Source organism: Cervus elaphus, chromosome 33 (genome assembly GCF_910594005.1).
Source record: "Cervus elaphus chromosome 33, mCerEla1.1, whole genome shotgun sequence".
Lineage (NCBI taxonomy): Eukaryota > Metazoa > Chordata > Mammalia > Artiodactyla > Cervidae > Cervus > Cervus elaphus.
In genome coordinates this window covers 8,901,048-8,919,099 of record NC_057847.1, presented here as the reverse complement: position 1 = coordinate 8,919,099, position 18,052 = coordinate 8,901,048, and the positions used below count along the sequence as shown (strand labels likewise).

The following is an 18,052-nucleotide window of genomic DNA, read 5'->3' as shown; positions in this document are numbered from 1 at the left end:
GGAGGGTGACCCCATCGCCCTCGCCGGCAGACACATCTTCGTCACTCTCGAACGCCTGGGCCACGGTGTCCACCACGCGGGCCTGCTGCACGGACTCCCAGTCCTGCTCCCTCTGGCTCTGCACCTGGGCACGAGAGGACCACGGCTCGTCAGCGACACTCAGGACAGCTCTCGTCTGTCAGGAACCGAGCACAATTTGATATGGAAGCCCTGACATTGGATAAACAGCCATGCTTATGAGACACTGCCATCTCTTAAGCGAGCAGTACTGAAGAAACGGGCAGGAGGAGAATCCAGTTCCTAGATGGCCTGGTGACACTCAGGTCTTAGCGTGCACGGAAGGCAATCCTATGAGGTTATTCACAAGGGTGGGCTGATGGAGTCAGAGACAAAAACCCAAAATTAGAAACAGTCCATGCCTCCATCAGGCAGGATGAAGGAAAATAAGAAGGAAAAAATCCTTCAGCTCCGCAGCCTCTGGGTCCACCTCAGCGGTCATCACTTGTACTAGTTCCCCGAGGAGTGCCGTCCTCACAGGTTCCCAGGCCTCCGTGTTCCAGGCTGGTCTGAACACGCACAGACAGGAGCGAGCAGGGCAGCCAGGGGACTGGAGGGCCAGCCCCCTGCGGCTCTCGTCTCGGGGCACAGGCACTCGGGCTGTTCTGGGGGATAGCCCCTTGCACCACAATGGCGGCTCTGCCATCAGAGACGCACGGGAGAGTGCCTGCTGGGGCCCGTGCCGCCCTCCCACTCTCACACCTCACACCCTGTCCTCTGCAAGTCTCCCCCCTGTCCGACTCTCAACCCAGGTCCTGCCTTCTTTCCCAGACATGACCGGAAAGCAACCGCGGGGCAGCCTCGAGATGCTGGCTGCCGACTACCTGGCCCCTGTGGCCAAAGCCCTTGCCCCTGTCTTCCTCACGACCCCTCCCCAGGGCCTGGCCACCCCCTTCGCTGGCTGCAGGACCACGTGCCATCATCCCGGCTCCGCTCCAGCGAACCAGCTGCCTGTGGGTTCACCCCTATCAGCACGTTCAGCACATCCTCTCGGTTCTCTCGCCTTCAAATGGCACAAGGGAACCAGCAGACTCCTCCTCCAGGGCACCCTGCAGCGCCCACTGGGGGTCTCTGAATGCTGCTTGGGAGAGGCATCTGCTGTCCATATAGTGTATGATCCATCTACATTATGCCTGTAACTGCATAGTGATACACTAACTCTAACTTACTGCTCTGCGGGAAAATCACCATTTAATGAGACACGAAGACAAAGCACAAACCAGACGAATGGAACACAGCACTGATGTGACCAGAGCAAGGGGGAGGATGGCGGAGGGGAGATGGATGTGTGAACTACAGCCTCTGGTGGGGGGGATGGGAGGCTGCGGTCTGGATTGATGATGGCTAAACAGGCAACAGGATGAGTCAGGAAATCAAAGCCAATGATGACGGCAGACACACCGTCCGAAAACTCCACAAGGAGAAGATATTCGGAACTGTTCTTTTACAAATACTCGGAAAGAAATGAAGCATGAAACCACAGAGAAATCGTCCAAGACTTTTAAATATCAACTACTTAGACAATGATACAAATTATAAAAGCAGTGTGTCAAAAGACCACAAAATGGACCAGTTACCACTTCACATGCATCTAAAATGACCCACAGTTAATTGAACTCTATGCTAACAACGCAGCTCACAGGAAATGGGTGGTAACAGAAAAAAGGGATAATGCAAGTGCAGTTTCAAGGCAGAGTGTTGTACACGTGATTCACGGGGTAAACAGCCGTGCACTCAGAAACCGAGGCTACACAGGCAAGAAAGCCAGCACGTGTGCCTTAGAGCCGCACGCTCTGTCTCCATAAGCCCTAGGGCGTCATCCCATGTTGAGACGCGGAAGAGTGAGGTAGCCCGACTTCTTCCCTGGGGCCCTGGGGCACTGGGTCTTTAACTGGTTTCACGTGCACAGCTGGCCTGAGCATGCGGCCAGGCCCATCAGCAAGCGGACCAGTTTAGAGTCTTGGTCCTGTTGCCACCGCGTGCCCTGCACCCTGCAGCCAGGTGTCCCCGATGGAACATGTGCTGCCCGGCTTTCACTCGCCATGAGGGCGGCCTATGGTTACTTTCACGAGGCTGTCTGCTCCCTGACCACAGAAACTTCCCTGCCGCTGCCGTGCCCAGCACAGGCCAGGCCCACCGCTCCAGAGGCAGGCTCTGGCTGAGTTCACGATGGCTTGCTAAGCCGGTGGTCCAAATATGAAGCCTAATTGGTCCCTGTGCCATTATGGAATGATTAAAGGCCAGGCAGTTTTAAAAGTCTTAAACCTCTGAGCGGAGCAAATGTACCCGATTTTCCTCTGGGGAAAAACAGAAAAAACAAAGGAAGAAAAACAGTGTGCTTGGGGAGGGATGCGGCAGGGAGGAGGCAGACACTTACCGGAGTCATCACGCCCAGCCGGTCTGCCTCACACGCCAGGCTTTGCCGCCTCCTTCGGGGCGGGGAGCGCTCCCTGCTGGGCGGGCAGGAGCCGGCAAGTGAGGAGGCAGGACACAGGCTGAGGGAGCTCAGTGACTTAAAACGCCGAAGGCTGCCTAAGCGCGCCCCGCCCGCCCTGCTCTCAGGCTCCTCGGCCCGCTGCTTCGAAATCTTCTTCTCCTCCCGGATCCACCTAAAAGAGAGCAAAACTCGTCAGCTGCCCTCGTCAGCACAGGAACGTTTCTGGACAACAAATTTGGGCTGGCATTCTGTGTCACGATGAGCAAATTCTGGGAACATCTGCTCATTTCTCATCTCGGCTAAAAGGTTCGACTTTCCCTCTTTTGAATATTCTCAAACTTGGAATAACTTCGCACTGAGACTTACAAACTGGCCCCTGGTCATTCACGTTTGATTTGACTTATTTACGCTAACATTCTGACGGGGCCTGGGTGGCGACTCTCTCCCTGTGAGGAGATACCTGAAGTTGACCACCTTCACCTTCCCTGCTCTCAGGGCAGAGGTGCACGTCAGTGCCTCAAGTCTTTTCCACTGGGAATCGGGAACTCTCTATAACCAACACAGCGATTCACGAACAAGCTGGAGATTCTAAACAAAAGTCCCCAGACCAGATGAAGTGCTGAGGGGATTTTTCTTTTTTAATGGTTGAATATGTACAAAACATCACTCGATGAAGTTGTCCACCAGCTTTGTGCGAGTTTCTGGATTCATGTCAATGTGCCGCATTCACCTAGAATTCACGCTTACTGCTCTTCTCCCCTAATGTGTAGTGGATGATTTTATATAGCAGTTTAAATACTCGATGATGCCTATAAAATGATTTTGAAAATAAACTACAGGATTCTTGCAGGTCATAACCTCTTCAGCTTCATTCTACCTATAAGTCCTGAAAGTTTCTCACTTGTGATAGCAAGCTGATGGACAGAATTTATCATTTATAAAACAAGTCAACTTACTGCCTAAGGAAAATTCACTTTACCTGACAACTTGCTGTAAAAATAAAAATATTTATATGGAAAAAACCGTTCCACATTTCCTGCAGGGATGGGGAAAGCCCATCTTTCTGAGCTCTTCTGAGCTCAAACAGGGCGCAGGAAGCAGTCTGTCTCGGCATCAAAAGTGCAGGCGGCACCACCTGCGTTTGCTGGCTGTGCCGTTCACCCCTGCCTTCCCCGCGAGCCCCGCGTGCTCGGCACACAGGCACGAGCACCTCGACCTGGGCTGACGTGACGAGAACAATCTGAGCAGCAGCTCTGCCTGGTCCTGCGCACGGTCACCGGCCTGAGGCCACACTGGACGTGGACCCGGGACAGGGGCTTAGCTGTGCCGGTGTGGCCCAGGCAGGCCTCCGGCCCCCGGACACCCGGCTGCACCCAGACCCAAGGCCTGCGGCTCACCACGAGGAGCGCCTTTGCGTGCTATCCCATTTTGTAAACTGTTAACAACTGCCAAGACGGTGTGGGAAGAAAACATCTTAAATATACTGATGAGATGAGAATAACTCAAACCCGTGTCTTTGGACCACTGTCTTACAACAAGCCAATCTTCACACTGTATTAAGTTAAAAAGGACAATGCAGATCTGAGTGGGAATTTGCCAACCCCCAAACCCCTGCTTTTCTGTTCCAGGTGGCTTTGCACCAGAACGTGGGAGTCTCCGATGGACACAGGTGGGTGAACCCACAGGGCTGGGGGGCACACGGGCCGCAGAGGACACCGCCTTGGCACCTCACCCACCTTGGGGCTCAGAGCTGGGGGGGACACCCTACAACGCCCCCCAACAGAGTGCTGAAACCAGCTGTGGACAGAACGCCCTGCCTGACTGAGCTCTCTCATCAAGGGCATTCTCACAACTGAAAATCCTTGAAGCAGGCCTGAAGTCAGTTCTCTCACTGTGGAACACTCAGACTTCTCGTAGGAGAAGAGAGCTCCTCAGAGAAGCCCAGGTTCTGGGGAGCTGAGTTTGGGCGCACCCACCGGATCTCTTCACTGATGGCGTCCAGCGGCTCCTGACACATCACAGGCAGAGTGTCGGCATCGGCCTGCACACTGGGCGGCAGCTGACCGGCCGAGCTGAGGAGGGTGACCCCGTCGCCCTCGCCGGCAGACACATCCTCGTCACTCTCGAAGGCCTGGGCCACGGTGTCCACCACGCGGGCCTGCTGTGCGGACTCCCAGTCCTGCTCCCTCTGGCTCTGCACCTGGGCACGAGAGGACCACAGCTCGTCAGCGACATTCAGGACAGGTCTCGTCTGGCAGGAACCGAGCACAATTTGATATGGAAACCCTGACATTGGATAAACAGCCATGCTTATGAGACACTGCCATCTCTTAAGCGAGCAGTACTGAAGAAACGGGCAGGAGGAGAATCCAGTTCCTAGATGGCCTGGTGACACTCAGGTCTTAGCGTGGACGGAAGGCAATCCTATGAGGTTATTTACATGGGTGGGCTCACCGAGTCAGAGACAAAAACCCAAAATTGAAAACATACATCCTTGTGTCCATCAGGCAGGATGAAGGAAAATAAGAAGGAAAAAATCCTTCAGCTCCGCAGCCTCTGGGTCCACCTCAGCGGTCATCACTTGTACTAGTAGTTCCCCGAGGTGTGCAGACCTCACAGGTTCCCAGGCCTCCGTGTCCCAGGCTGGTCTGAACATGTACAGACAGGAGCGAACAGGGCAGCCAGGGGACTGGAGGGCCAGCCCCCTGCGGCTCTCCTCTCAGGGCACAGGCACTCGGGCTGTTCTGGGGGATAGCCCCTCGCAGCACAAGGTCGGCTCTGCCATCAGAGACGCACGGGAGAGTGCCTGCTGGGGCCCGTGCCGCCCTCCCACTCTCACACCCACACCCTGTTCTCTGCAAGTCTCCCCACTGTCCGACTCTCAACCCAGGTCCTGCCTTCTCTCCCAGACATGACTTCAAAGCATCCGAGAGGCAGCCTCGAGGTGCTGGCTGCCGGCTCCGTGGCCGCGTGGTCACAGCCCACGCCCCCTGTCTTCATCACGACCCCTCCCCAGGGCCTGTCCTCCCCCTTCGCTGGCTGCAGGACCACCTGCCATCATCCCGGTTCCGCTCCAGCAAACCGGCTGCCTATGGGTTCACCCCCATCAGCCCGGTCAGCACATCCTCTCGCTACTCTCAACTTCAGATGGCACAATGGGAGCCAGCAGACTCCTCTTCCAGGGCACCCTGCAGCGCCCACTCGGGGTCTCTGAAGGCTCCCTGGGAGCGGCCTCTGCTGTCCCCCTCCTGCCTGGTCTCCAGCTCTCTGCAAGCAGGCGCTGTGCCCCGCCCTGCCGGGCAGCTCCCGGGGGCTGGAGGAACCCATGTCACCAAGCCTCCTCTCCTCCTTGCCCACCCCGCCGCCCTCCTACATGTCTCTCCCTGGCTCCAGGTCCCACCCTCCCTGGGGTTATTCCTCAGGCCCTTGCGCCCCATTTCAAAGATAAATAACATCTGATGTCCAACACTACAGCCTTCATACTTTTTGAAAATGAAAGTACACAAATGACGAACCCTTGACTGAAATTACACGATGACTGTCCAAACTCACCTGTTTGTGTGCGGTCCTTAATTCCTCTTCTAAGGAACTACACCTTTCAAGAGCGTGTCGCAGTTGCTCTCTCAACTGAAATAAAAGGGGCCGAATCACTGTGTGTTGATGTGTGTACATACGTTAGTGCACTTCTTATTCTACCCTCACCTGATTCCATGGCTACTGTAACAGAATACCTTTAATGTCTCTCATTGACCTTAAGGTGAAGAAAATCTGCTTAGTAACAGCTTTAAATTCTCAGTTTCCGAGGAAAAAACTGTTATCCTAAAAGAACTGTATTACCCAGTTTTTAATTGCAAATTGATATACAGAATAAAAAAAACCTTGAGGCATTTATGCCAACTAATACTTTTTAACTGGGCGCTTCCCAGGTGTCTCAGTGGTAAAGAATCTGCCTGCCAATGTGAGAGGGCAGGTTCGATCCCTGGGTCGGGAAGATCCCCTGGAGTAGGAGATGGCCACCCACTCCAGTATTCTTGCCTGGGAAGCCCCATGAAGAGAGGAGCGTGGTGGGCTACGGTCCACAGGGTCGCAAAGACTCGGACATGTCTGAGCATGTACTCAGGCAACGCTCTTTAACAATATAAAACTCTGAGTTCTTACAGAAAAGCCTGTATTTACAAGAATTCAAGAAGCTCAAAAGTCAACTAGTTCCATAAATACACGCATCGTCCACCTAACCAGGCAGCAAATGTACAAATCCAGGACGGCCGCGGGGCTGGTACCTTCTCGTCCAGGGCCTTGTGGTGCTCAAAGAGCAATCTCAGCGCCCTGAGCAGCTCCACCTCGCTGGTCATGCTGGCTGGGGACTGCGCCTGCTGCGGGCCCGCCGTCATCCCGAGGGACGGCACATACCGGGAAACCAGGACCTCCAGGTGTTCCAGCAGCAGCTGCAAGGCGGGGCCAAAGGAGCACCTTCAACCTCACACTTGAATTCAGGGCCGAGAACGCCTCTCAGCTTCACGCTAAGGCCAAAACCATGCTAAGGCACGTCGGAATCCCGCCAGTTCAGTCTGAAGTTAGAGTGGACTTCCCCAGTGTCCCAGGAGTTAAGACTCCACCCTTCTGCAGGGCTCATGGGTTTTAATCCCTGGTCGGGGATCTAAGATGCCACACAAACTGCAGCATGGACAAAAATGGAAGCTAAGAGAACTCTCCCCTCAAATGTACTAAAATTACATTAGCTCTCATCATAAATTTGAAGCAAGGTATGAGAACCCCAAACTGATCCACCTCAGTCTGCTCAGTGGGAAGATGTGAAAAATGACTTGAAAACCAGACAGACTTTAAAGACAGCAACACGGAGCCCAGCGGTGACCCCCACGGGGCACAGGTCAACACGTGAGACTCCGCCTACTGACCCTGGTGGTGTTCCTTTCGGCTTTCAGCTCCGCGATTTCCGCTTCTCTTGTAAGAAGCTGCTCCCTGCATGCCTTTAGTTGTTGAGATGTGGCCAACTCCTAGAAAACAGGTAAATGAGGGAGTAACTAAATGCAAACACAAATGTTAAAGAGAGCGAGACTCTGAAGACTGACACTGTCCGTTCTCTCCAGGCTCCACTCAAAGGATCTCCCTGCCCCTCCGGAGAAGAGGGGGTCTGCTGACCCCAAGACCACACAGACCCCTACAACTCAGACTGGCCTGCAGCCTCCACCTCGACCTGGCAGGCACGCGGCAGGGCAGAACCCGGAATCCAGCCAGCCTTCTCAAGACCCAGGGAAGTCTGAGAAACTTTCCTAAACATACACCTAACAACAAAGTGGATAAAGAGATTCTTAAACGACACACAGACAAGTGACCTAGAGCCCCTGGGGAGAGTGAAGAAGAAAGGTAAGGTCTACAAGGCCACCAGGCTTTGGAGTGTTCCTCTGGGAAAGAGGCTGATGGCACCCCAAGGCCGTCTGTTAGCCTGACTCCACTGAAGTCACCCAGTCATTCCATGAACTGCTTAAAATGGTAAATTCATGTTATATGTATTTTATCACAATACGTATGTACGCGGGGCCGTCCACGTGGTGAACTTGCTCAGACCAAACCACACGGACTCTTTCATTCTTCGATTGTTCTTTGCACAAATACAAAAATCCTGGGCCATGTATCCCCTACTACATACTAAGTATTCAGCACCTAGAGCACTGCCCAACACTTTCTAAGAGGCATGCAGTAGACATGTGAAGCTATGAGGGTGTATGTTATACACATGAGCACTAGGTACCCGTCATGAGAACACTGGATGCACTGGTCTGTGCTTTGTAAAATGGCAGACGTTAAGGGGCTTAGCCTTTCTGCTTCAAGGACTGAATCTCTAGCTCGATCCACATGCCCCAGAGACTCCTCCAGCCAGGGGATCCCTTGTTTGGAAGAAGAGAGACCTTAACGGGCTTAGCCTTTCTGCTCCAAGGACTGACTCTATGGCTCAGTCCACGTGCCCCAGTGACTCCTCCAGCCACTGTTTCCCTTCCTGTGGGGCCCCCGCCCATCGTCCATGCACCACCTGCACAGCCTCTTACAAGGTCAACCTGCTGGGGTCGATCCTGCCCAGGAGGCCAGAACGCCCTGGCCGGCAGGGCCCACACCCATGCGAACACAGTGAAACACAACCCCAACGCTTCACCAGGTGAGGGCCAACCCGACGGGCCCAGCCCCCGGCTGCTCTCACCTCCGGGCACTCTGCTTCCAGGACTTGGGATGAGGCCAACTTATTTCTTGTCTTGGCCTTTTTCTTGGGGTTGCAGCATGGGAAAAGCGCCCATAGGCTGGCCCTTCTGCGACCCATCCTCGTGGATGGGGGCAGCCCCCCACTCGGGGCCACCTGCTGTTTCTCAGGCAGATACCTCAGCACCTGAGGTATCACCACCGATCTCACACTATGACCACCGTTCTCACGCACACACCGCTCTCACACACACTGCTCTCACACACACCGCTCTCACACACACCACTCTCACACACTGCTCTCACACACTGCTCTCACACTATGACCACCAGCTCTGCTGTCTCAAGAAGAAATGGCACGAAGGCTCTGCCTCCAGCACATCTCCCAGGAGCCCAGGACATGGAAACCACTCTGTCACAAGGGGCTCCATGGTAACAGGGGGGCTGAGCTCAGGCCCACCATCAAGGGTGCAGAGAGCGGGGAGGGGCTGCCAAAAAGATGGCAGGTGTGTGTTGGGTGCGGGAGAAGGAAGGCCGGGCCCACAGCTCAGGCCCACCGTCAAACGTGACCCTGCAAGGTCACTGGGTCACAGTCAAACCGAACAGTATAAACTGCTTCAGAAACCACAACCGCTAGGGATGAGCACGTCTTCTAAGTGGGCTTCTGCTTCCTCCACCCCTGAAACAAGCCTGCAGTGAGGCTACTGAAAGGGCACCCCTGAACTCTAGGGTGTGCCCAGAACCCACCCGGCTGAGGAGCACTCACCACGCTGGCTGCCCCTCACTCTCACCCTGAGCTTGGTCCTCCCTGACTGGCTCCCTCACTCGAGCTCAGCAAGGGCTTGACCAACCTCGCTCCGGGCGCTTACAGTGAACCCACAGTGGGGACCGGGGTTCATTCAACCTGCTGCGAGCTCACCCCCTTAACTTCGACCCTGGGCCGCCAGAAGACTCGGCCCCATGGGGGCTGCATGGTGGAGGTTCAGGGGTGGCCCTGCCTCCAGCCGTGACAGCCAGCGCCTCCCAGATCCCGCCAGGGGCTGCCCTGCCCTCCCTCCCCGCCAGAGTCTCCCACCCCCTCTCCTGGCCCCACCCCCAGCCTCGCGGCTCTCCACGCACCAGGGCATAGCCCACACTGCTCCTGGCTCAGCCCGGACCTCTGCGTTCACTTGAGGACTCAGTCCCCGGGGTGCTTGGGGTCCTATGTCCACCCGTCTCAGCAATGACAGACTCTGGGGAGACAGGGTACAGATTGGGGTCCCGCCCTCAGTGCACCCTGAACACGTTCTCTTTTTTTCGCTTTATCTACTGGAGTTCTCTGAGACGTCTTTTGAAAACGTCAACTCTGGCTTTCAAAAAGACTGTAAAATCACTGTGCTCAACTTGAAGAATAAAATCTTCATTTTCAACCTAAAGTGAAACTGGAGGGAAGATTAAAAGCAGTCACTTTTCTTTTTTTTTTTTAATCGACGAAAGAGCGTTTATTTACCTATTTATATATCTGCCTTGGTCCAAAAAATACAAAAGGTGGTAAAAGCAGTCACTTTTCAAACTGAAAAAGAAAACCCACATGTGACCCCATCACAGAACACAGGTCACGCAGCCCCGCCCTCCTCAGCTTCTCGTCCACCACCAGCATCCTGTCATCGCAAGGCCTGCCCTGGGCTGGCAGGCGCAGGGGAAGCGGGCACACCGGCTCCTCCGTCCCCAGGCTGCGTGGGCCGCTTGCTCCACCTTCTTCCCAAATTCAAGTGGCACTGAAAGAGCATGGGCAAGCTGGGGATTCTGATCCGAAACACAACCCTGGGTACTAAGCAAGGACCCCTGCCTCTTGTTTTCCCGGGATCAAATAAAGATGATCAGTATAATTACTGTGATGCTTACATGTGGCCTCAGATGAGAGAAGACACCCAGGGCTTCCCCACTTCCAGTTACAGACGCAAGCAGCTTGTAGGTCAGCCTACCCAGAGCTAGAAAAGCTAAATACATTTTAAAAGAGGTCCTCAGGCAGCCACAATCCAAGATTTCAAGCACCAGGGAAGCCCAGTGAGGGAGCTGGAGACTGAGAGGGCCGCTCCTTCCCCCGGGGCATCTGAACAAACCTGACTCTGCGAACAAAAGGCAGGGGAAAGTCCAGCAGAGGGGACTGGGTAACACAGCTCTGGACGGTTCCTCGGGCTGGGAAGAGAAACATATGAGCACAGGCCTGACAAGTCAGTCCGGATGGTAGAGACCAATCTCCCCAAGAAAAGTTGGGCACAGAAAACGTACCCAACACTCTGCCCAAACTGGCTGAGCGCTGAGTATCAATCACCTCGTGGTCTTCAGGAGGCGGACGGTGGGATTCAGGACCTGCCGAGAAGGAGGGGCCCTGGGAGGGCCCCCAGGCTTCCAGACGGAGACGCTGGAGGGCTCCTCCCTGGGGTCGGGTGGGGGGAGGCGGGGAAGGTGGGTGAAGGCTGCTGAGACTCAGCTTACAAGGACCCCCCAGCCTCAAGTCACTCAGGCCCTGAGTGAACAGAGAGCTCTGTCCCCACTAGAGGTCTACGTCAGAGGAAAGTCTGGAGAAGACAGCATCACTCAGGACCTCTAGGGTTTTCCAAACATAGTGTCCAACATGCAACCAACAAAGCAAAAAAGGGTGTAACAACAAACAGGACCAAGAGAAAAAGAACTGAAACACATCCAGAGGTAGCAGATGTCTATCAGAATATCAGAGGTATGCTAGAGGTATCAGATGCAAACGTCACCAGTTCAAAAAATATACTTGACCAAAGGAGAAATTTCTGAGAATCAAAACCAATGCTACAACGTTAAAATAACAGGGACTGAATTTAAGAACTCAGTCTCTGGGCTTAACATCAAACTGGACGTAGCTGAAGAGAGGATCAGTGAACTGAAGGATGGATCAGTTAAAAATATATATATAAAAGGGAAAAAAGTATAGAAAGAGCCCGTTGTGAAACTATGTTGTTAAAAGCTATAAATGGGTCCCCTTATGAGGGCGAAAAGACAGAAAGGGGAATAAGAAATGCCTCCAGGGGTTGGAACTAAAGAGCCTCTTGATGAAAGTGGAAGAGGAGAGTGAAAAAGCTGGCATAAAACTCAGCATTCAAAAAATGAAGATCATGGCATCCGGCTCCATCGCTTCATGGCAAATAAATGGGGAAACAATGGAAACAGTGACAGATTTTATTTTCTTGGGCTCCAAACTTACTGCAGATGGTGAAATTAAAGGACACTTGCTCCTTGGAAGGAAAGCTATGACGAACCTAGGCAGCATGTTAAAAAACAGAGACATTACTTTGCCGACAAAGGTTCATTTAGTCAAAGCTATGTTTTTTCCAGTAGTCATGCATGGATGTGAGAATTGGCCCATGAAGACAGCTGAATGCCGAAGAATCAATGCTTCTGGACTGTGATGTTGGAGAAGACTCTTGAGAGCCCCGTGGACTGCAAGGAGATCCAACCAGTCCATCCTAAAGCAAATCAGTCCTCAATATTCACTGGAAAGACTGATGCTGAAGCTCCAATACTTTGGCCACCTGATGCGAGAAACTGACTCACTGGAAAAGAACCTGATGCTGGAGAAGACTTAAGGTGGGAGGAGAAGGGGACGACAGAAGACCAGGCGGTTGGATGGCATCACCGACTCGATGGACATGAGCTTGAGCAGGCTCCGGGGGCTGGTGATGGACAGAGAAGCCTGGCGTGCTGCAGTCCATGGGGTCGCAACGGGTCAGACGCTGAGTGACGGAACTGACTGGCACGGACGGGGGCAAGAGTTGGCTCAAGAATCAGACTATTGACTCAAAAGTGAAAACCACACATTGGTTTCAGCAGCTCTGCGGGTGCCTGAGGCGAGAAGAAAATGTTCCAGCGCTCAGAGGTAAAAAGGTGTGGCTTTTAATGGCACAGCAACGCCGAGAGCTGACTTTTCAAGAACAACGAAGTCAGGAGATCATTGACGGGCGCCTGTAAAATGCTGAAAACAAACACCGCCAACCTGGAGTTCTACACCCAACAAAAACACGCTTCCAAAGGGAAAGAAAATAAAGACTTTTAGGGCAAATGGAAATGAGACAACTCATCACCCACAGACATGAACTAAAAAGATATTAAGGCCGTGCTTTGGGAAAAAGAAAAGTAGTCTCTGACTGAAATATAAAGAACAAGTAAAGACCAACCATGAGGTAATTCTGACAGTACACATTAACTCTACAATCATGACAACACCAAAAATATATCTACAGTTTTAAAGGATAACAGTGACAAGGAGGAAACAGCCGTTTCAGGGAGGCAGTAACAGCACTAAATTAGACTTAAATGTAAACCACACGCCGTATCTGCGCACGCTCACCCAACCACCTGGCAGAGGAGGAAGAACTAGAAAAGCACCTCACCCTTCTAACAGAAGGCCAGAGACATGGACACAGAAGAGGCGGCACAGACAGAAAACAAACAGCAACATGCTGTCTGCACACGGGAACATCAAACTGTAAACAGAGCAAAGGTTCTCACGGAAAGATAAAAAGTGTCAAACTGATTAACATCAAAACTCTACACTATTCACAGGGGTACATGTGAAGATGGAAGACCACAGACAGGTGATACGGAAAGATACGCAGGCAAACAAGGACAGAAAACTGATGTGGCAATATCACTGTCAAACACTGCCTAGAGTAAGAAGCATTCCTAGCGATAAAAGGAAGCATCTCATACTGATACAAGTTCCGTCTACCAAAAAGATGAGGATTCTAAATTTGAATGTACCTAATAACATAACCTCAAAATATCAATACATAAAAACTGACAGAAACAGAAAAGGAGTAACAGCCAGGTTCACAATTGCAATGGCAGACGTTAAAGACACATCTCTCACGGAACTGGGCTCCCTGGTGCGTGGTCACCTGCAGCCATGAAGGACCTGAAGTGCGGCCGGCGCTGCGCTGAGGTGTGCTGCACACGTGAGACACGCACTGGAGTTTAAAGACGCAGCGTGAAGAAGAGAACAGAAACTGATTCATTGGGTTCCATCAGGCTGATCACACACGGAAAGGGTACCGCTTTGGGTGTGTTAAAATAAAACGTATTACAGATGATTTCACCTACTTCTGCTTTACTCAACGTGGCTACCGAAATCTGAATTATATGATTGACAAACCTGATCTAAGTGATACGCACGGAACACTGCATTCCCCCTAATACGCATGATTTTCAGGGACCCAAGGAACATATAACAAAAGGAATATATATTGGGCCACCAGGAAAGCTCGAATTATTTCAAAGGACTGAAATAATGCAGGGTATGCTTAGGGATTGCAATGGGCTGACGGTCTATGTGCCCTCAAACTTCACCCCGCACGTGGAGATGATACTCGGAGGCAGGGACTCTGGGAGGGGTCAGGTCAGGAGGGAATGGGCTCCCGTGATGCGAGAACAGGGAGAAGCAGCAGGCAGTCTAGGAACCAGGAACCAGGCCTCACCAGACGTGGCACCTGCTGGTGATCTTGGGACTGCCCAGCCTCCAGTACTCTAAGAAACAACTTTCTCTTGTCTAGCAGCTAGTCTACAGTATTGGTAACAGTAGCCCAAAAAGCCTAAGACAGGGCTCTTCATGGAATTAAGCTAGGAATCCAAAAAGGGTCACTAGAAAAACCTTCCCAAACATTGGGAAATTAAATGACATACTTCTTGAAGAACTTCATGAATAATAATTTTAAAAAACACAACGAAAATTAGAAATACTTTTCCATGAAAGATAATGAAAGTCTGGCTTATTCAAACTTGTGGGACCCAGCGAACTATGTTTACAGGGTCTTAAAGCCTTAAACACATATCCTGGAAAAGAAGGAAGGCTAAAAATCAATTAAGCCTCTATCCCAAGAAACCAGAAAAGAAGCATAGCAAACGAAACACAAGGCAGATGGAAGAAAAAGGAGCAGAAAATAAGGAAACAGTAAGCACATATGAATATTTTTAAAAAACAATGCCAAAAGTTGGCTCTTTGAAAGGATTGATAAAAATGATAAACCCCTAGAGAAACTGATTAAGAAAAAGAGGCAGGGCACAAATCACCAATATCAAGGATTTTTAAAAGGGGAGACAACCCATCTTGCAGACAACAAAGATATTATGAACGTACTATTTACGTCACTTACCAATTGCAGAGTCTGCTGGCCTCACTAAATTCTTAGCACTGGGAAATGATTTACCTAAATAGACCCAAGAAGACATACAAAATCAGAAATTTTTATTTGCATGAAAAAAATTAAATCTGAAGTGAAAAGCCTCCCCACAATGAAACCTAATTGTTTTGTCAATCAATTCTTCCAAAAAGCCAGGGAAGTAAACAGCAATCTCACAGGAACTCTTGCGGTAAACCAGGAACACTCTCCTCCTTGTTTCATAAGACTAGCATAACCTTGATACTAAAACCAACAAGGAAAAGAAGTACAAGAAGGTCAAATTGCTGACTCTGAGTAGAGATGCTGCTGCTGCTACTGCTAAGTCACTTCAGTCGTGTCCGACTCTGTGCGACCCCATCCCTGGGATTCTCCAGGCAAGAACACTGGAGTGGGTTGCCATTTTCTTGGGGAACTTTCAAGACAAGACTCTTAAAACATGTCCAGAATTCACTTCACACCTTTGCCATTTCCTTCTCCAGTTTATAACAAGTACGCGTCCACAAAACCTAGAGAGGCCCAAAGGAAGACAGGTGGGGTGTATAAAAGCCTCAGCACTTAAGACTCAAGAGACATAAAAACTTCCCAGCCAAAGAAATGAAAGTCTGATGGTGGAAATCGGAAGAGAGATATGAATAGCTTTGGGACTACACAATGGCCCATGACACCTCAATGTAGGGGAGGCTCATGGCACAGACACTGAGTCTTTGGGTAGGAGTGAGATGGGGGGTGAAGACAGAGGTGGCTGCAGCCAGGCGCATTAAGAACCTTAAGAACCGTGCATCGCACCTCCCTTTCGCTTCGACTTGCCTGCCGGTCACGCCAGCCGGCCACACCTCTCCAAGGGCCGTGGGTTAAACTTGAGCCGCACGACCTGCGACCGGACTCCGGTCCGGTCTGCATTGGCATACGCCGCCGCCACTCTACCTACATCCGCCCTGTTCTTCACTGGACCACGGGTCTTTTGAAACCGAACGTGAGGGTTGTGAGGGTGGTCTTTGCGAGACTAGGACTCTCGCCCCTCTTTCTGAGTCTCCCTTCCCTGTGCTTTGCAGCTCTTCACCTGTCCGGGGCGGGGTGCGGGGTGAGTCTGTGTGTCTCTGTGTGTGTCTTTGTGTGTCTGTGTGTCTGTGTGTGTGTGTGTGTGTGTGTGTGTGTGTGCCCGCGGTCGACTGGGAGTACTGGGCTGGGGCGCGGGCTGGGGCAGCCCCTGGGATTGCCTGAGGCATGCCAAGGGAGCCCCAGATGGAGACCGACTGTCATCTGGTTTCCTGGAAGGCAAATCCGGAGGCAACCCAGGCCTGCGGCAGGAGTCGGGGCCCCGGCCACCCACCGGGGGAGGGGCTGGGGCTGCGGGGACCCAAGAGTTGGGCCGCTGCTGTCTTCGAGGGCCGCCGGCAGGCCGGCTGGCCGGCCGGTTGGAAGGCAGGCGACGGCTCTGAGCGCGCCGGGTGCGAGGGGCCAGGGGCAGGTGGGGCTCGGGGCGGCCAACCGCGCCGGGGGAGCCAGGGCTAAAGGACAGGGGAGGCAGGAAGCCTACAGCACCCGGTATTCCCAGGCGGTCTCCCACCCAAGTACTAACCAGGCCAGACCCTGCTTCGCTTCCCAGATCAGACAACATCTGGCGCGTTCAGGGTGGTATGGCCCTAGACGGAGGTGGCTGCAGCCAGGCGCCTTAAGAACCTTAAGAACCCTGCGTTGCGCCTCCCTTTCGGTCTGACTTGCCTGCCGGTCAGGCCAGCCGGCCACACCTCTCCAAGGGCCGCGGGCTGCACTTGAGCCGCACGACCTGCGACCGGACTCCGGTCGGCCAGGGCCGGCAGCCCGGCGGCCGCCCGACGCCGCCCAGCCTCCGCACACCGCCAAGCGCGGCCAGAACCCGCCTGGCCCGGCCCGGGGCCCCGGAGGGCTTCCTGGACCCCGAGTGGCCGGCTGGCCGTGCATGCCTGGGCCTGGGGTTGGGGTGAGGGGCGCGGAGGTCTCGGCGCCCTCCCGCCCTGGGCCTCTCCAGGCCCGCCCGTCGGCGCCCGCGCCCACGCCCACCCCCACCCCCCGCCCCACTCGCCTTCCAGGCTCAGGGCCACGTGGCCCCGGAGGTGTCTGATTCGGGCCCGCCGCGGACCTCGGTCCTCTGAGCCTCCCGCGGGCGTAGGCGTAGCACAGCCGGGGCCCTGAGCGCCCATCCTGCCCGGCACCTGCCCAGGGCCCAAACCCACCGCGAGCCACCTGCGCGGTCCACCCCAGCGCCTCATCCCCGCCCCTTCGCCCCACCGCGGCCCCCCTTGTCCCCACGCCGCCCGCCAAGCACGGGACCTTCCTGAGGGCCTTCAGACTCTTCCTTAAAGAGTTCTACGTGAATTGAAGACAGGATCTACTGGATTGTCACCAACTGCTAAAACAGACAGACAACAGTTACTTTGATCCTTCTTGCCTTACTGTGAGCTGTGACGGTAGGGAACCTCATGGCTGCTGCACTCAACGCTTTCATTCATTCTCTTGTTTCAAAACAGGGATTCATTGAGCTGCATGGGAGATGAATTCTGTCATTAGAAACGTTGCCACCAGGCTTAAGAAATATATTTATAACTCATTTCTTTCAGGAAACAGGTTTCAAGATCTCCATCAGAAGTCTTTTATTAAGATAAATCACAGCTTTGTCAGTTTCTCCAGAAGTACTCTTATTTTTCACTCCCAAGGAGAAGCGCACTAATAGAACTAAATGAACCTAGTAGGTTATTTTCTCTCTAATGGCACCTGTCTTTATTCATAGGAGTCCGGTCTACGTATTTCCTGGGCTTCCCTGGTGGCTCAGGTGGTGAAGAATCTGTCTGCAATGCAGGAGCCCTGGGTTCCACGGCTGGGTTGAGACGATCGCCTGGAGAAGGGAATGGCGACCTCTTCCAGTATTCTTGCCTAGAGAATTCCACGGACAGGGGAACTTGGAAGGCTACATAGTCCATGGAGTCACAAAGACTCGGACACAACTGAGCAACTAATACACGTATTTTTTACTATTTGCTTCGTAGAAGCAATCGTTCATAGCCTTTTATAGCACTTTCTAAAGAACGTGTGGTGCCTTTTTCTTTGTTGTAAGCTGCACTAGGTCTTGGTTGCCACACATGGGATCTTTAATTGTGGCGTGCAAACTCTTACTTGCAGTGTA

At 52.9% G+C, this 18,052-nt stretch overlaps 1 long non-coding RNA gene and 1 pseudogene across 1 annotated transcript; both read right to left on the bottom strand.

The window, feature by feature from the left end:
- Positions 1 to 7,418: 7,418 nt before the first annotated feature.
- LOC122688488 lies at positions 7,419 to 17,372 on the bottom strand. Its single transcript, XR_006339475.1, has 3 exons — positions 17,326 to 17,372; positions 14,866 to 14,919; positions 7,419 to 7,509 (listed from the first exon to the last, which is right to left on the bottom strand). It is a non-coding gene; the product is annotated as an uncharacterized LOC122688488 (long non-coding RNA).
- Positions 16,423 to 16,541, bottom strand: LOC122688789 (annotated as a pseudogene).
- Positions 17,373 to 18,052: the final 680 nt, after the last annotated feature.